Source organism: Petaurus breviceps, unplaced genomic scaffold (assembly GCF_028583685.1).
Source record: "Petaurus breviceps papuanus isolate PSGF00001 unplaced genomic scaffold, PetGlider_PUasm1.0 185, whole genome shotgun sequence".
In the NCBI taxonomy this organism is placed as follows: Eukaryota; Metazoa; Chordata; class Mammalia; order Diprotodontia; family Petauridae; genus Petaurus; species Petaurus breviceps.
In genome coordinates this window covers 24,790,695-24,810,717 of record NW_027185797.1, presented here as the reverse complement: position 1 = coordinate 24,810,717, position 20,023 = coordinate 24,790,695, and the positions used below count along the sequence as shown (strand labels likewise).

The 20,023-nt window shown below is 43.3% G+C and overlaps 2 pseudogenes; one reads left to right on the top strand and one right to left on the bottom strand.

Moving 5' to 3' along the window:
- Positions 1–11,862: 11,862 nt before the first annotated feature.
- Positions 11,863–13,098, bottom strand: LOC138161480 (glutamine synthetase pseudogene; annotated as a pseudogene).
- An 888-nt stretch (positions 13,099–13,986) lies between these two features.
- LOC138161726 (1-acyl-sn-glycerol-3-phosphate acyltransferase gamma pseudogene) lies at positions 13,987–16,999 on the top strand (annotated as a pseudogene).
- The last annotated feature ends 3,024 nt before the right edge of the window (positions 17,000–20,023 follow it).

Sequence of the window (20,023 nt, the reverse complement as noted above, 5' to 3'; positions counted from 1 at the left end):
TGGGGTATTCATGCTGTTCCCCTTAAGCCTGGGGTAGCACCTTGATCTGCTTGCTGGGCTCATTATAGAGTCATGAAACTTGAGTTTCTTGAGTCTGCTTAGTTTGGCCTTAACTCCTAATACAGACATTACTGATGTCCCAGAACTGCACTGGGATGCTGGTGAAAAAGTCCTGCAAAGTTCAAGTGGTCCTCCTCTGGACAATGGGGTGAAGACAAAGACAAAGTCCGCCTTGTCAGCCACAGGTGAATCATCTTAGGGGTTCAGACCAAGTTCCCTTTGGAGGCAGCTTGTTGCTTGCTGCATTGGGTAGAACTGTGGGCCTAGAAGCAAGAGAGTCCTGAGTTCAAATCCAGTCCCAGATACTCCTAGCTGTATCACCCTGGGTAAGTCACTTAAATTCTGTTTGCCTCAGTTTCACCAACTCTAAAATGGGGATAACAGCACCTGCCTTCCAGGGTTGTTGTGACACATGAGATCATACTTGTAAAGCACTTAGCACACTGCCTGGCACATAATAGGCACTATATAAACAGATATTGTTATCTTTCCTCCCTGTTGCCCAAACAGACGCTCCAATATTCAGGTTCCCAATTGATGACCCATAGGTTATGGTCCAGGTTCCCCAGTCAATACCAAGAGACTAATTATGCAGCATTAGTCCCTTTAATCCAATGGCTTTCACAGACTTTTTTTACTTGGTCCAAATCCTATAGTTACTTGACTAAGTTAGTTACTTGACTACTAAGGCTCCATCTATTATTTCCTTATTTAATGACTGTAACTCTGTGACATAGGTACTATTATTGTCCTTCTTGTACAGATGAGGAAACTGAGGCTGGGAGAGGTTAATGACTTGGCCAGGGTCACATAGCTAGTAAATCTGTGAGGCAGGATGGAGTCCAGATCTATCTCACGCCAAACCCAGCTCTCCAACAAAACATTTTTTAAGAAAAACACATAAATTATATGCATTTAAAAGTGTATACACTGTGATGCCAGAGGCCAAATTTTGCATTTCCTGACCTGAAATCATAGAATCACATGCTCTCAAAACTGGAAGGGACCCAAGAGACCGTCGGGCCTGACCTCTTCATTCTACAGATGAGGAAAGAAGGGACACTTGAAGAAAATGTGCCTCCCAAGTTTGCATTAGCACTCACAAACTGGCCAGCTCCACTTTAAACTGCCCCTCTAACAGTGCAATCACCCAAATTATGTGGCAAGATTCAGTTATGACGTCTGTGATTTAGAGAAGATGAATAAAAGCAGGAGTACAAATTCTGAAAATAAAACTTAAATGTTAAAAATGTCTAGACATTGGTACCCAAATAATTGAAAATTTTCAAATGTTACTTGTTGAAATTACATGGATGAAATTTATTATCTAGAGACACAATATTACAATGAGAAAAGAACTTGCCAAATCTAGAAATCTTTACAATGTGCTACTAAAATTAACAAACTCATATTCATTTTATAAATTAATATAAAATTTATAAAACTAGAATGGGGTTATGTGAACCCCTGGTATCCAGGGTAGCATTAATTTTAATGAAATCTTTCTCACTTACACAACCCAAGCACTGAACTTATATCATTCCAGGTGTTCAGTCTGCTTGATTTAGAAAAAGATTACCATTCTACCTGACTTAGGGTTCTAAAAAAAAAAATTTATTTTTAAAATAGAAGTGTATATTTTAAGCATAATAATGCCTACCTCCTGCCACAGTTTAGCACTAAAGTATACAGACATCAGTTAGGGAATATGAACATTCAATCTAAACTCTTCATTCAACCTAGCCTAGAGATCTGTATTTTACAATAATAATCCATAACAATATAAAAACAACAGTATACAAACTACACAAACAAAAATGTTGTTGTGGCACCACTTACCTTGTCCTAGAAGCAGGTGAATTCTTATGAATGCATTGATAGATCCAGCACCTGTGTGTTCCAATCATATTTGCATGCTACAGTATTTGTCCTGTTTGACCATGCATTCCAATAATATGATTATTCTAAACCCAATCATTCTTGGATGTATAAGCACCCTGTATTTCGTGTGGGGCCTTGGGAGTATGATCACAGTTGGTCCAAGGAAATTTTTCCTTAGAAGCAGGATTTTAACCACCAGATAATTCCTGTTCTGGTTAGACTTTGAATAACTCTCAGCTCCTTGATTCTCTGTCTGGCACCAGACAAATGAGGTGTCCAGCCTCTCTAGGGGCACAAACATGTATGAAGGAATTTTAAAAATTCTGTTCAGCACTAGATTCTTCATGATGATTTCTCTTTTTTCTTGCATTAAAATTTTGATGATATAATATTGTGTCAATATTATGGAAACTTAGTCACCAGGTTGAAAGTCATGAAGGGAGAAGTCCAGTGGCCAGGTTTGTAACCCTGCTCTGACTTGCTGAAATCCTTTCAGTCTATCCTGCAACTCCTTACTGTAAGAGGCAACAGAAGTATCCCCTCCAAACAGTGAGGTGTACATTAAAGAAAAAAGTTTCAATTTTATAGAAGAGTGTCCAAAAAGCATTTCATAAGTGGAGATATGGCATTCTCCCCTTGATCTACTTCTGAGATGGAACAGAGCCAAAGGGACAACATCAGGCCATTTCAAATTAATTTCAGAACATAGTTTTCCAGTAAGGGACTTCATTCACTCAACCTGACCAGAACTCTGCAGATTACGCAGTGTGGAATTTAAGGACAATCCCAAGGTTTGAATATACTTGGGAGAGGACAAAATCAGTAAAATGACTTCCTCTATCAAAATCAATATGGGCAAAAACTTTGGAGCTGCAGAACCGACAAAATGACACAGAGAAGCTAACCTCCCACTGAGGACAGCCTGGCAGGCTGGCACAAATTAGCCAGCACAGTGCTCTGGGAGCCAAGCCCAACCCCTCACCGAGGCTTTAGCCCCAGGGCGGGCCTGACCAGCCACCAGCTGGAGGGACTCCAGATCAGCAGCAGCCGTGGCCATTTCCAGATTTATCAACATATAGATGCAAAGGACAAAGTGAGAGGTCAGTGCAGTCTGGACTTTGGGACCCAGTAAGTGGGAGTGTTTGGCTTTTGCCCCTGGGACAAGAAGCTGCTGAGATGACACAGCCAGCCAGCACCACGTGGCAGCTTCAGCTCCTGGCCTGCAGAGTGTAGGGGGACCAAGCACCAGTCTGAGGGGTAATCGCTCTTGCTTTAACCTTCTTGGATCTGGATTGCAGTCTAGGGTGGAGGTCCTGGGGTATGTGTCCAGCTTGCCAGAGTGTGTGGAGACCTCAGAAAGGGCACCCATCTAATACCTCCGGCAGCTGAGAAAACCCCAGCGTTTGGCACAAAAGCTCCCCTGTCTGGTGGCACAGTCCTACTGTGACAAAAAGCCCAGGGGTCAAGTGACTGAGGGGCAACATGACCAGGCAAAGGAAACAAAGCACACAGAAGATTCCAACATTAGACTCCTATTTTGGGGACAAAAAGGAGCAAAGCATGGAACAGAAGGAAGACAGTGAAGTCAGAACTCCTGCACCAAAAGCTTCAAAGGAAAATACAAGCTGGTTACAGGCCATAGAGGACCTTAAGAATCAGATAAGAGAAGTGGAGGAAAAATTGGGAAGAGAAATGAGAACAATGCAAAAAAATTATGAAATGAGAGTCAACAGCCTGACTGAGGAAAATCATACCTTAAAAAAATAGACTAACTGAAATGGCAAAAGAGGCTCAAAAAGGCAATGAGGAGAAGAATACCTTAAAAAGCCAAATTTGCCAAATGGAAAAAGAATCTCAAAAGCTCAATGAGGAGAATCATTGCTTCAAAATTATATAGGAGCAAATGGAAGCTAATGACTTTATGAGAAATCAAGATGCTGTTAAACAGATCCAAACACATGAAAGAATAGAAGGCAATGTGGAATATCTCATGGGAAAAACCACTGACCTGCTAAATAGATCCAGGAGAGATAATTTTAAAATTATTGGACTACCTGAAAGCCATGATCAAAGTAAGAACCTAGAAATCATCCTCCAGGAAGTTCTCAAAGAAAATTGCCCTGATGTTTTAGAACCAAAGAGCAAAATAGAGGTTGAAAGAATCCACTGATCACCTCCTGAAAAAGATCCCCAAAAGAAAACTCCTAGGAATATTATAGCCAGGTTCCAGAATTCCCAGATTAAGGAGAGAATATTACAAGCAGCCAGGAAGAAACAATTTGAATATTGTGGAAACACAATCAGGATAACCCAGGATCTGGCAGCTTCTACAATGAGGGATCAAAGGGCTTGGAATATGATATTCCAGAGGTCAAAGGAGCTGGGATTAAAACCAAGAGTCACCTACCCAGAAAAACTGCGTATCATGTTTCAGAGGAAAATATGGTCATTCGGTGGAATAGGGGACTTTCAAGCATTCTTGCTGAAAAAAACCAGAGTTGAATAGAAAATTTGACATTCAGATACAAGAAGCAAGAGAAGCATGAGAAGGTAAACCTGTTTTAAAAAGAAATCATAAGGAACTTATCAAATTTGAACTATTAACATTCCTACATGGAAAAACAATAATTGTAACTTATGAAACTTTTCTCAGTAGTTGAAGAGAATAGAAATATATATATATATATATATATATATATATGTCTTTAGATGAGGGTATATGGGCATATGAATACATATGTAAATGTGTATATATGTCTACATATATACATAGAGAGCACAGGACCAATTTAACTGGAAGGGATGATACTTAAAAGGTGAAATTAAGAGGTGAGAGAGGAATATAATGAGAGGAGATGGGGAGAGACAGAATGGGGTAACCTATCTCATATAGAAGAGGCAAGGGAAAATGGTTACAATGGAGGGGAAGAATAATAGGGCAAGGGAATGGGTCAACCTTATTCCCACTGAATTTGGCTTGAGGAGGGAATGAAATACACACTAAAGAGGGTATCTCACCCTCCAGGAGAGTAGGGGGGGAAGGGGATAAGAGGGGGGATGATGGAAGGGAGGGAAGGCTCTGGGGGAGGGAAGTTGGAATCACCCACTTTTGAAAAGGGATGGGATCAAAGTAGAGAATAGAACAAGTGGGAGGTGGGATAGGAGGGAAGGAAATATAGTCAGTCTTTTACAATATATCTACTATGTTATTGTTTTGCATTAGCCACACACATACAACCTATACTGAACTGCTTATCTTCCCAGTAAGGGTGGGTGACAAGGGAGGAAGGGAATGAATCTGGAATTCTAAGTTTTAAAATCAAATATTCAAATATATATATACACTATTTTACATGTAATTGGGAAATATGATATACAGGCACTGGGGCATAGAGATTCACTGGAAAAGTCAAAAGAGGTATGGGAGAAAATATGGGAGAGAGCAGATTGGAGGAGGGGATATCCTATGGGACTGCTATTTTGGGGCAGTGGGTAGGGGGAAAACGGGGAGAAATTTTGTAACTCAAAATCTGGTGGAAATGAATGATGTAAATCAGAAGTTAATAAAGCATTTGTAAAAAAAAAAAAAAAAAAGAAAAGAAAGAATCAATATGGGCAATTGTGCCATATCTAGGGACAATTTCCTTAAGCAACTTTTTAGTAACAAAAGCAACTATGGCTTTTGAAGTAGGAAAAACTTCTACTCAGAGAGTTAAATGATCGATGATAACCAAACAGTGTTTTAAATGTCCTGCTTCATGTTTAAGAAGTCTGTTTGTAAATGCCCAAAGGGAGTATAAGCAGTGGAATGGCCAACAAAAAGCAGAGAGACAGAACACCTGGGAGTCATAGAGCAGCAGCTGAGATAATACCAGGAACAATCCACCCATGCCTAACTGAACTAACTATTCCCTGTGTGCCACAATGAACTCCAGGGGAGGAGTGGTTTACCTTCAGGAGTGACCCAGAGACCTGTTCTGCATTTACTGCTGCTGCCACTTCTCAACTTTAACCTCACTGTAGGAAGAGGAGGGCTGTTTGAAGGCTGCTGTGAAGAGGAATCTCAAAGAGGGAGGACAAGAGCAGGCCCTTCTGTAGCAGCAGACTTGGCAGCTACATCCTTGTGGGCATTTCCAAGGGAAACAGGATGAGCAGAGCAATACTCAATGGCAAGTGCCTTGGGCAGAAAGTATGTGTGTGATTAAATCTGAATTGGCAATAGCTTTACCAGAGGAAGTAAATCATCCTCCCTCCCTGCCGTTACAACATCCCAATAACATGACAGTGCTAAGGCACAAGGAGGGTTGGTGCATATGGCGCATTTGTACCAGCAGCAAGGCAGCAGGCCTATGCACTGAGGTGGGGAGGGGGACAGGCTGTCTGTATTACCCTGTGATCAGAAACAACTGCAGCTCCTGGAAAGCTCTCTCCAGCCTTCAGAAAGGAGGAGTCACGGGGCTGCAAGGTGGCACAATGACTAGAGCACTGGCCCTGGAGTCAGGAGGACCTGGGTTCGGATCCAGCTTCAGACACTTGACACAAAAAACTAGCCATGTAACCTTGGGCAAGTCACTTAACCCCAATTCCCCTCCCCCTCCAAAAAAAAAGCATAAGGAAGGGGCCATCAGCATAGAGGACCAAATCTGGATTGCACAGATGGACATCAGCAAGGTCACTGTGAGGCTTCTCAGCCAGGTCAGCAACAGAGGGACAGTCATGTAAAGGCTCACCTGAGATTGGAAGGTCAGGGAGTAATGTCTCAGGGTTAAGAACAGACCACCTCTTGGTGGTAACATTTTCCCTTCCAAGTCACTTCACTGGCAAACCTTTTATCAGAAAAGGCTTGGGTGCAGTGACATAAGAGCAAAGCCTCAGCCTCTGAGGGCATTAAATGATTAAGATTTCCCAATACCAGGTCAGAGGCCTTCTTGGCCAACAGGGAAATGGCTTCAATAGCCCAAAGACAGGGTGGTTTTCCAGAAGCCACTGTCCAGTTGAGCCAATAATAAGCTACAGGGAACATGGTGGATCCCAATGATTGAGTGGGGACACCTGAAGCCCCCCTCCCCAGGTTCATACCCAAAAAAGTGAGGGCTTACTGTCGTCAGGGAGTACTGGAGACAGAACAGACTTCTGGGCCTTTTCAGTTCCACGGAAGCACTGGCTCTGGAATTTGTTCTTTAGTCCAAGCACCAAAAGTTGAGTCACCAAATGATGGAATCCACTGATGACAGCATCCAGCAGCTCCTAAACTAGTGCGTCCCTGCTTCTTCATCTTGGGCATGAAAGGCTTTCATTGCCAGTAAGCTCTTCTGGGAAATAGAACAAACCCAAGGTATGCTACATGAGCCTCACAACACTGTACCTTTGACCTGGAAACCTTGTGTCCACAGTGGGAGAGCTGAAGAAGAGGATGCCTCCCATCTGGCAGACGGCAACACTGGGTGAGGCTGGTAGAAGGTCATCAATGTAATGCACTAAAATTGAGTCTGTGAAGATAACAGAGGCTAAATCCTGCTGTAAAGTTGGAGAGGACAGAGTAGGAGACTCAACATAGCTGTGAGACAAATGAGTCTGTGTCCATTGCTGATCATTCCAAGTAAATGCTAACAGGTGTCTGGATTTGGGGCTTATAGGAATAATAAAAATGCAGTGCCCAGACCTGTTACTATAAAACAGGTGGCATCATGAGGACCAGAAGAAGCAATTGTGGCAGGGTTAGGCACCACAGGATGTCTTGGTATAACATATGCATTCATGATATGCAAATCTTGAACAAGCCTATGAACAGGTTTGCCATCAGGGCCTGGTTTAGGTTTCTTAATGGGCAATATAAGAGTGTCGCAGGGAGACCTGCATGGAACCACAATCCCTTGTTCTATTAAGGAATTAAGGATAGGAGAAATTTTTTCAATGGCTTTCTTAGGGGGTACTGAGGCACTGATGGTGGTTGTCCGCCTTTGGTAGTAATAGTAACTGGGACTGCTGACTTCAAAAGGCCCACATCAGTGGAAGAGGTGGTCCACAAAGAACTCAGGATATCAGAAGAATAATATCCCTCACATGGGCTATTATTGCAACACATTGGACTGATACCACAGGAAAAAGAAGCTCATCACGACTAAAATCAGTAAGTACATCAGCAAATACTGAGAACAAAGACATTGGACTCTGGCGCTTGTAGAGTTGAAGACATGGAGATGTGATAGAGTGGTGTTAAATCTGCTCAAAAGATCTCTTCCAAATAGATTAGCAAGCACATTAGGTACCCATAAAGAAAGAATGCAGTACAGAGACAGGGAACGCACTGTCACCTCTTGCGGGGATGAGAGGGCCGCCTCCCAGGGCGTTCCCTCTATTCCCACTATTGTACAGATTGAGTGACACAGTACAGTCAAAACTTGGTTTCTTAATCAAAACTGAATAATTGGTTCCATTATCAACAGGGCAATCACATGACCCAGCTGTAATAGTCAGAACTCTGGTCCAGTTAGGGGAGAGTTGAGGCAGGGAAAACAGGGGCAAGGCTATTAGAAGCAGCACTATTCCCTGCCCCCCCCCCCACTTCATGCCCGGAAGGTTGTTGTTTGTACCTTCTGTTACTTTGTTCCTGGACTCCTCCGTGCCCATCATTCATTAATTAAATGATTTAAAGGCTCCCTAAACCTGTTTCCCCTTGGAACATAATCCTGCTGCTGAAACCAAGTTTATCCTTGGACCTTGATCCGTGGTGCCAGGTAGCCCAGCGACCCCCTCAAGTTCCACTGTCTTATCATACATTCTCTAAAAGAATCCTCTCCTCCTGCCATAAAAGCAGTCCCCATTACCTCTATTAAGGGTCTGGGAAAAGGTGCCGGGTGGCTAGGAGTCTAAACATTTGCCAGGACAGCCTTAGGCTGACCTCTCTGTTTGGACTTCTCCCCCACATCAGCATTGTCTTTGTTTTCAGCTGGCTCTTAATAATCCTGGCAACCTGCTGGTTTAGGGGATCTGATCTAGGATAATGCTTTCCACTTTTACATAACCTGTCATAAAATCTCAAGGGCGTCTCATCCCCTTCTTGGACAGTTTCTTGGAAGTTACTAAAATCTGGTCTTTCTGCAAAATGTTGTAGCTATATGAACTGTGTGGGCTAATTAAGATCCCATTGGGGACCTCCCCCAGACCCACAATTTGTCTTCAATAATACCTACTCTTTCTCCTGGGATAACAGAGTCCCCATAAGATCTATCACATTATTCCAAGTTAGATTATAGCCAAAAAGATAGCCTTCAGTTGATCAATAAATGCAAGAGGATCCTCATCAAATCGAGGGTCTCTTTCCTCTAATTAGAGAGGTCTGAAGAGATGATGTTCTTTAATACAGACACAAGACCTCACCTTGTTGCTTGGTGTCTTATCTATAAGCAGAAAAACAGTAGCACGTTGTTTGGTTTCTTGAACTTTCATTACAAAAAGAGGAGCCATAAGCAGGAGGGGCAGAAGAAGAAAGCAGAGGACAGACGTCTGGCAAAGCTCAATAAACAGATGAAGGCTGACTGTCTCTAGGCAGTGCCTCCCAACAAGACCAATAATTCACCTGTTTCACATTAGTTATAGGCAACTGCTCAATGAAACTTTGTAATTCTTTAGGAGTAGAATAATAAAAAATTCCATACTTTGACCAGAACCATCCCTCTAAACCCTTTGTAGTTCCATACCACATTCTACACAGCTTAATGGCTTCAGCTCTAGTCATCTCCCCCCCCCCCCAACCCCCCAGGGAATCCACCCTTATCCCAGGCTGTTAAAAGCCTGCCTAATGGGGACCGTGTAGGAATGCTCATGCTCAACACGATCTCTCCGGCAGGCATCCTTGGCAAGGAGTGGCACTCTTTGAAGGAACTTCCTTTGAGAGAATTGGAATAGAGTCCTGAGGTACACCCCGGTATTGTCTATTCCCTCCAAGAAGTTCCCCAACTGAAAGAGACTAGAGAGTACCTTCTTTGAGAATGAGTCAAAGGGGGTAATCCCCTACCCACCTGAGTTCCATCTACATGGGTGTTTTTCCTACAGCTAACACTTAAATGTTAGGGCTCTGTTCTAGAAAATTCTTAATTTTTGGACCTAATCTCTAAGACTTTAAGACCAGTCAATTAGAGCCCAAAGGTTCTTTCATTGACTAGAATTAAGTGGTTGGTCTCTGGAAACTTCTTATGTGAACCTAAACTATTCCCTATATCCTTAGGGTTTGGGGAATAGGGGTCCCTGTTGTGCAGTCACATAACTCAATCCCCTTCAGCTTTTATGAGAGCCTTCTGCAGGAGACCTGGTCACAAACCTGGTATCCAGGATCATAAAGCTATGAGATCCCCAAGGAGCTTGTACCTTTGATCTTATGGGGTTTTGTGTGTGTGTGTGGTTTTCAGATTGGCCACCCTTACTTTCAAAACTGCTCTCACTACAAGCTGCTTAAAATGCCCTTGGTGTGGATGAAATCAGCCCTAATACCATGAAAGCTACTGGGGACCTTTCTCTCCTATTAAAGGTTGCAGAGCTTCATCACTAGCCCCCTTTCTGCTACTGGAGTTGCAGTACCCTCCTCCAGTCACAGGCTTGGCTGCCAACAGTGCTGACCTTTCCCCTTTTCCCCTTTGATGACCTGAAGAAATCCAGAGACCAAGATTATAAATTATCCTTTTACTTAAAAACCAGTTACATCTTAACAAGATTAATTTCAGCAAAACTCCCAAATATGTAGTGTTTTTAAGAGGGGGAAAAAAACAGTTTATTAAAACTGAGCAGAGTTTCTGGCAAAGTGAAAAAGAAAAAAAAATGGGGTAGAAAAGTCGGTTTACATTATAAAAAGTAAAAATCATAGCCATAAGGTAGTTTAAGTGCTCTGGAGCTTATACACTTAGACAATCTGAACAGTCTCTTTTAGCTCAATTAGGGATTTTATTTAAAAATTTGGAAACAAAGGCAAATTTATCAATCTGCAACTTGGAGAGATTTACCTCAGGTTTGGAAAATCTAGATGTGAGCAGCCATGGGAGTCCATTCTCCCAGGTCTTGAATCCATGGGGGAGACAATGATGAAAATTTACCCAGTACATACTATCTTTTGCGTCCCTTGCAGGTGAGAAAGCCAAACGATTCAGAAATACCCTCCCACTCCTGACTGACTCACAAAAATGGGGGGGGGGGGGGGAATTACCCCAGAAGACCAAAAAGGGAAACCAAGGCAGAACTCTAAGCCAAAACACTTTATTAAAGGAACCTGGCCCCCTAATGAAATGGACCCAAGACCTTCCTTATTATCTGAGGTGTTCCCTTCTTCCAGGGTCATTTTTTTCACACAGCCTACAGACTATCTTCTGGCCAAGGGTTTCCCCTCTAGGTCAGGGAAAATCTAGAGGCCCATACAGCTAGAAGACAAAGGGTTTGTTTTCCTGTAAGCTGACACCACCAACCCTTACTAATTCTTATCTTTTAAAAAAGGTAGATTACAGTCTCTTATGAATTTAATACTCTTCTTCCTCCCTTCCAAAACATTTAGTAGATTACTCCTTCTACCCACCTTCCACTGTCCTCTAACCCACCCATCTCAAATACTAATTCTTATTTTTCTCCCCTAGAAGCCACAAGTCTCTGTTGATGTATGGACTTGATTAGATGGAAGCAGTGATTATGTTCCCTAACCCCATTTCCCCACTAGCATGCTATTTCTCAGTCTTCAAAAAGTCATAAATGATGGCAGGGGGGATTAAGAACATCCCCCAACCCTACTTCTCTTCCCCCCACAAAAAAATTAAGGAGTTATCTATGGGCACAAAAAACCATGGTATTTTGTGCCCTGAGTTACATCTAGTAGGGAAAATTGGAAAGGGGGATAGGTGAGGTGGAAGAGGGCATGAAAAAAGGGTTATGGGATGGGAGATAGAGAAGGTATCTATAGGTCCAGTCCACTTAGTTTTTATATTGAAAGGGTTCCCCTGTATCCTATCAAGGAGACAGGTACAGCCCAGTGCCTCTGTCACTGCATAAGGATTACAGTTGGCAGAGGAATAGTGATCTTCAAAGTAGCCCTTCTTGTCCTGTTCAACCATCCTGGGACTTTGGATGCTGGTGCCAAGGTTGGCCACACCAGCAGAGAGCTCACTGATGTTGGATGTCTTATTGAAACCTGTCAGGTGACTGGTATTGTCTTGACCCCCTTTGTGGTCTGATGTGATACTTGTGTCTCTTAGTCTCTCAGTGGCTTCTTCAATAAATATTAAACCATTCTCTTCTTTCATGGCGTTGGTACTGAAGTTGGTGTGGCAACCAATTCCATTCTAGTTTCCAGGGATTGGCTTGGGATCACATGTTACAATCATTCCAAAATCTTCACACACTTGAAGTATGAAGCAGGAGATCCAGAGGTGATCTCCCATAGCAATCCCTTCTCACAGTCCTATCTGGAACTTCCCCTTCCTTCAGCATTTGCCCCCCCAGTTTTGACTCCAGCATATAGGCAGACATGGAATGAGTTTCTGCTATATCTCTTCCATAGGCTTTGTCAGCTCCCATGGGGCCCTAGTGTCCAGTGAACCCATTGGAAGGCCAACCAAAAGGGTGTCCATCTGTTCTCATAAGAGCAGCCTCTTGCTTGATACCAAACCAAGGTTTCTGGTTGGTCACCAAATCAATGATCCCTTTACAGGTATTCCTCAAATTAGTCTGTGGTTATACTTGAAAACTTCACAGAAAACCAGTTTATGGGAGTCCTTTTGGAAGGGGTCTTGGAACAGGAATAAGGTACTTGTCACTGAAAAGTGTTGGAGCCAACAAAATTCCATTCCCATAGTTCAGCGATGCCCTTTGCTTCACTGACTAGGGTCTGAGTTTTACAGTGCAGTCCTTCCCCAGCGCCATCAATCCAAATGTATATGACCAGGACTTTGTTCCTTTCAGGTGGGTTCTTGTACATCTGTTGGATGTTTTTGCTCAAGTGAGAATTGGCCACGGTGGCCATGTGGGAAGCAGTCCTGGGTCTGGAAGAGTATGGAAACAAGTTGTCAAAGCCAGGGCACAGGATGATCCTTCCACAGGCTTGCTGGCTGACTGGACTGGTTGAAGGTCTGTGTCCATGGATATGGTGCCAGTGGTGGCAGTGGGTATAGCTGAAACAGCAACTTCCATTCTCAGCTCTCCCCAAGTAAGTTTTATAGCTTTCAAACAAGTATTAACCATGATACTAATGCTTGAGGCCTATTTTAGGGCCTTCCTATTAGAATCTGTATTCCTATGAAACTTATACAACATATGGATTAAGAATAATTAGACAGCTGACTAAATATATATTACCTAGATGAATATGGTAAAATAATTTCTAACAATCATTACACCTTATGAAATCTTAATGAACGATTAGAGTCTGAGTAGGAGTCTTCAAAGAATCAACTTTCTCACCTAGAGCAATGAAGTTATTAATCTTATCATTTACTTTGAAAATTTTTTAAAAATCGAATCCTGACTTCTCTAACAAATAGCCCCAAATATGCTATACATTTTCATATTTTAATCATTACCCACCTAGTCTAGATCTCTCCCTGCTGCTTAAAACATCCCCATTTCTCTCTCATTCTCAAAAAATACACACTTTTTGCTACCATCCCCACTAACTATTATCCTGAAGCTCTCCTCTCCTGGACTGAAGATAGACATGATGGCAAGGTGTACAACAGGATAACCAGATTGTTCCATGTGATAATTCACTACAGCCTCAGATTCCCCTGGAGCCAAAGACTCCCATCACCAAAGTCAGAAATAGCCTGCCCTTTTCCACAGTCCCCTTGGTAGGAGGCAACAAGGTTTCCTAGAACTTGGATTTAGATTCCTTGGATGTGGGCTTAAATTCCAACTCTCTGCCAAACGAGGAGAAAGAGAAAAGTCCGCAGGGGAGAAGGGAGTGGTGAGGAAGTGGCGGGGGGAGGGGGCGGGGAGCAAAGGTAAGAAGGGAAAAGAGGAGGGGCCGGGGGAAGAGTTGGAGGAGGGGAGGAATGCGCAGGTGTGCTGCAGTCTTCTAAGGATCCAATAGCAGGGTTGCTGAGCACTACCTCAGAATTTAAGAGCGGCAGAATGTGCTTGTGAGAGCCTCGCTCTACACCCAAAGTTGTCTCGGGAACAACAGTGTCAGCCTCACCTTCGCCCTCCCAGCACCTTCTCCCTCTTCCACCTTCTAGCAGTCAAGGCGGCCGGGACTTCAGTGGACAGCTCCCGGGTAGCGGAAACTGAGGCGTCTGGGCAGAGCAGAGGACCCTGGAGCAGCTGCCTCCTGGGAGCTCAGAGGGGTTAGGTGGGGGAGCTGTGCCCGCTGACCCGAGTATGGGAAAGGAAGGCTATGCAAAAGCCTGGAGTTTCAGGTGATTACCATGAGCGCGCTCGGACTGCCCAAGATGTATGCCGCCTTCCTCTTGGTCTTTGGCTTGACCTTTGTCTTCAGCGGACTGGTCATTAACTTCCTCCAGCTATGCTCCCTCGCCCTCTGGCCTCTCAACAAGAAGTACTACCGAAAGGTCAACTGTCGCCTTACCTACACCTTCTGTAGCCAGTTAGTCATGCTCCTGGAGTGGTGGTCGGGCTCCGAATGTACCTTATTCACGAGTCGGGACTCGGCGGACAAGGTAGGAACAGAGCCCGTCATCGTCATTCTTAATCACACCTTTGAAATTGACTTTCTTTGTGTCTGTACTTTATGTGAACGCTACGGGATGCTGGGCAGCACCAGGTACCTAATGAAAAAGGAGCTGTTATATGTCCCTGTGGTTGGCTGCGTGTGCTACTTTCAGGAAAGCATATTCTGCAAAAGAAAATGGGAGGAGGACGAGCAGGACCTAGTTGAAGGCTTGAGACGTTTGGCTGATTATCCAGAGACCTTGTGCTTTGTCCTCTTCTGCGAAGGGACTCGCTTTACTGAGCAAAAGCATCGCATCAGCATGGAGGTGGCCGAATCCAAGGGACTGCCCAAGCTCAAATACCACTTGCTGCCGAGAACCAAAGGCTTCACCACTGCTGTCCAGTGTCTCCGGGGGAAAGTCTCTGCTGTTTATGATGTCACTCTAAATTTCAGAGGACGCCGGAATCCATCTTTGCTAGGGCTCATTCGAAGGGAGAAGTTTAAAGCAGATATGTACTTAAGGAGAATTCCCCTGAAAGAGATTCCTCTGGATGACAATGAAATAGCCAAGTGGCTGCACAAGCTTTATCAGGAGAAGGATGCTTTACAGGAACACTACAGTCAGACGGGGATATTTCCAGGGGAGCAGATCAAACCCAGAAGAAGACCATGGACTCTCCTGAATGCCTTCTTTTGGGCAACTATCACACTATTTTGTCTCTTCAAGTTGGCATTTGGTGTTTTTCTAAGTGGATCCCCCCTGCTGATACTAGCTTTCTTTGGATTTCTGGGGGGAGCTTTTTTGGGAATTCAGAGAGTGATAGGAGTAACTGAAATAGAGAAAAGTTCTACCTATGGAAACCAAAAATTCCAGAGAAGGGAATAATTAGTTGCTGCAGATTGAACACATGTAACCTGATGGGAACATCAAATTAGCTTAATTAAAAACAAAGCATCAGAAAAAATAAATTCCAGTTCTATTTCTTACTGTGTCCCCTTGAGCAAGTCACTCTACTTCTCTAAGGCACAATTTACCCATCTGTAAAGTGAAGGTGAAGGGCTTGGAATAAATGACTTCTGAGGTGCCTTCCAGTTCTAAATCTGATCCAATCCAATTGAATTCCAGAAGCATTTTTAAGCATCTAACACTGGCAGGAACAATGATACAAAGACTGAACCAAAAAACAATTCTTAATTCAAAAAGCTTATATTTTACAGGTATTTGTAGAAGTAAATTTTTTTTAAAAAAGGCCCACAGAAGTGTAGAGAGGAGTTAAGATACAGTGTTTGGTTCAACAGGGAGGTGTCTTTTTTTTTCAACCTTTGATCTACCATCCCTCTCTCCCTTTAGAGTCTCCAGCTTGCCCACTGACACTTTGTTAAGAAGATAAAACTCCAGATCATATGTCAAAGCACCAAAACGAACTGGCTGGTTTAGAGTCACCCTTTGAGGTTTCCTAGGGTGTTGTCATCCAATCAGCCTATAAGCATTTGCTAAGTACAATGAGAAGGTACTAAGTGTAAAGTTACACAGAAAGGGAAAAAACATTCCCTGCCCTCAAGGAGCTCCCAGTCTATTGGATAACAAAGGAAACAAGCAAGATAAAGAGGGGATATACTGGAGATAAGCATCTTAGGGGAGGTAATATCTTTAAGTGACATTGAGAAGGTCTTTTTGTAGAGGGTTGGATTTTTCTGGGATTTGGAAGAAGCCAGAGAATTCTAGCCCTGGGAGACCACCAGTGAAAATAGCTAAAGTCCAAGAGAAACATGCACCCGGAGGTCAGTGTCTCTAGATTGAAGAGATTTGTGATGAGTGTTACTTAAGATGAAAAAGGTTTAGAAAGGGGGGAGGGGGGGAGAGGCAGGTTATGATAGGTTTTGAATGCCAAACAGAATTTTATATTTGATCCAAGAGGTGGTAAGGAGTCACTGGAGTTTTTGTGACTAAAGTTATCCTCAAGTAAGATATGTACATGGAAAAGGATTTATCCTGGAGGCTACTCCCCCAAAAAACAAAATCTCCTTTTGACTCGTTATATCCCCACCCAGAATTTATTCTGGGAAGTCTCTAAACAGAGCTATATATAGTTGTGTCTAGGTTTTCAGAGGTATGGGTACCACAGTCCCCAGTTCCTATATAAGCATTTATTTTATCCCACAGAAAATGTTGAACTCATAGGAGCCCAAAAATGAAAAGAAAAATCCCACATGTAAATCAGCGCAATTCTGCCTCACTAGTGAATCCATCTTTTCCACCAGGGTCCCAAAGTCCTTCTTACTCATTATCATCCCATGGTTTAGACTCCCATTGGAAGGGAAGGGAACGTGGGGTCACCTATAGACAAACACCCTGGCATTCTAGTGTAACCCTTCTCTCCCACAGAATGTTACAGTCCTCCCCAAGACTTGAGTGACACCCTGGGGTTTTATTTATATTTATTTTATTTATTTATTTATAAAAACCCTGTGGTTTTATGCCCCGAAAGAAATGGAATTTGGAGTGATAGAAGGGCAACAGTGACATTCCGGTGGAATTCTGACTCTCCCATGAAGTCCTCCCAGACTCCTAGGGCTGCACTGTGGTTCACACTCCTCCTGAAAGGGAAACAAAGCACTGTCCTGGGGCTGACCAAACAAGGCCCTATAATGACTTCTAGTCCTTCACTGACTCCCCACCTTGGGCAGAGGGAAGGAGATTTTCCTCTTTTGAAAAGGAACTCTGTTCAGGGGCTCACCTTCTTAATATTGCAGCCAAAATGGCCCATTTGCTGTTTCCCAAACTTATCTTTCCATCTCTTGCCTCTATACCTGTGCCCAGTCTCACAGCATATATTCACTTATCTGATTATGTGTAATATCCCCCAATAAAATATAATTGTTTGGAAATTAAGGACTGATTCACCTTTCATTTTAAATTTTTTATGTAATCTTGTTTTTATATCCTCATAATTCCTGACTATATCCTCCTCCTCTACCTAGCAAAAGCCATCTTTTGTCACAAAGAGTTAAAAGAAAAAAAGGGGGGAAAGCAGTTCATCAAAACTAATACATCAGTCAAGTCTGACAGCACATGCAATGTTCCACATGCACAGTCCCCCAGCTCTTCAGAGAAAGTCAGGGGCATTTTCTCATTTCTTCTTTGGGGCCAAGCTGGGCCTCTGTCCTTAGGAATTATTTCTTGTCTTGTTCCTTCCATTCCCATCTGTCTATTGTTTCCTAGCTCTGCTAATTTCATTCTACAAGCATTCATTTGGCTTCCAGTGCTTGTCTGAATTTCTCATTTACACAAGTTCTTATATTATCACTTTAGGAATGACAATTTTCTTAAGCAAATTAACTATTCCTTTATGTATGACAATTTGCTTAAGAAGAAGTGTCAAGCAAACTAACAGCAGAGACATTCCTCCTCTCTGTCACAGGGTCTCATGATGAGAAATTTGGAGGAGCTAAATCATAGTTCCATTTGCCCTGGGGGTGGCCACGGACCCTGAAGAGTCATTCAGTTCTCCTTACTTCAGGGACCCAGACAATAGGAAACAACAGCTGTTGAATTATCCTTTTCCTGATGAATTTTTGTTGTTGTTTAGTCATTCCACTCTTATACAATTCTTCATGACCCCATTTGGCATTTTCTTGGCAAAGATACCGAATTGGTTTGCCATTTTCTTTTCCAGCTCAATTTATAGATGAGAAGGCTGAAGCAGACAGGATTATGTGACTTGCCCAGGGTCACACAGCAATCAAGTGCCTGAGGCTGGATTTGAGCTCAGGTTGAGTCTTCTCGACTCCAGGCCTGGTACTCTCTCCACAGCACCGCCATGGACAGCTATTTTCTTTCTGGTTATGTTGCTCTAGTGTTCATGTGTATTGTTTTCCTGGTTCTGCTCACTTCACTCTGTATCAGTTCCTGTGTCTTCCCATGCTTGTCTGAACTCTTTAAATCCACGGTTTCAAACTGAACAATCACATCCTTATATCACAAGCCACAACTTGCTGAGCCATTTTCCACTTGATGGTCATCTACTTTCTTTCCGATTTCTTGCTGCCCCAAAAGTGCTGCCCCTCTTTGGGGTATGTGCCGAGCAGTGGGATCTATGTGTCAGAGACTGTGGACATCTGAGTCCTTTTTTGGACATTATTGCAAGCTGCCTTCCAGAATGCTCCCATCAATTCATAACCAATCAGTCAGCCAGAATTTATTAAGTGCTTACTATGTGCCAGGTACTAAGTGCTGGGACTGTCAACCAGTCAGAGCCCACCTCTAACCTGTGGGTGGCAGGACCCAAACAGCCCGCCAAAGACAGGAGCGTCAGGAACCAAATAGAAGTTGAATTTCACAGTGAAGGAAATGGCTTGCAAGGCATTGGAGAGGATCAAGACACATGTGCGGGGGCCCTGCCCTTAATGGGGAGGACCCAAGGCAGTGTGGGGACATATCAATCCTTATGCTAATGGTTGTGCAGTGAGCTGTGGCCTGACAATGAGGGGTAGGAGCAGCAATGTGACAAGTTTGGTGCCTAGGAGAGTTTCACAACCAAAACTTGTCTGATCTCAGAGAACACCTGGTGCTGGTTGAAACATTGAATTTTGCAATGTGATTTTGCAAGACAATGAGATCATTCAGAAGGTGAACTCAAAGGATTGTTGTTATGCCAAACTCAGGGCACAGCTGCTTGCTGGGCCTAACCTGTGAAAAATGGGGTGTCTCCTAATAGTTTGACATTTCTCCCTTTTGGCCAAAGGAAGGGGGTCTGAAAGAACCCCTACCCTTCTGACCAGTAAAGCAGAAGCAGGTGTATAAGCCAGGTGTGGGGAACCTGTAGCCTCAAGGTCACACGTGGCCTTCTAGGACTTTGGGTAAGGCCTTTTGACTGAGTTCAAGTTTTACAGAACAAATTATTTTATTAAGGGGATTTGATTTGTGCTGTGCAGTTTGGATTCAGTCAAGGGGCTGCACTTGAGGACCTAGAAGGACACATGTGGCCTCAAAGCTGCAGGTTCTCTACCCCTGATATAAGCTAAGATGCCATAAATGGCCATTTTGGCAAGGATCAAAATTTTTATCCCAAGTGGTCAGTTCTCTGAGGGGAGCTTTTAGGGAAGTTTGTCCCAAATATCATTGATAGCTGTTGTTTGCTTGCAAGGAGAAAAGAGAAGGGCGCCAAGAATATAAAGGGAGAAAATGCCAACACACACTTTAATCAGGGCCATGGTTTTTGGTTATATAACAAAAGGAAGGAAGAGAGGAAGCCAGAAGAGTATACTCAGCCTTTATCTAGAACCTTGGAACAGCTGTCTCCTCTGAGTGTTTGTTGCTTCTGGGTCTGTACTAGGTGATCCTTGAGGTCCCCAAAGGGTTCTGCTGTTCACTCAGGAACGGGCTTTTTTCGGATGATCCAGGAGTCTACACCCAAAAGTTTGGCAGCCATGGGAGTAGTC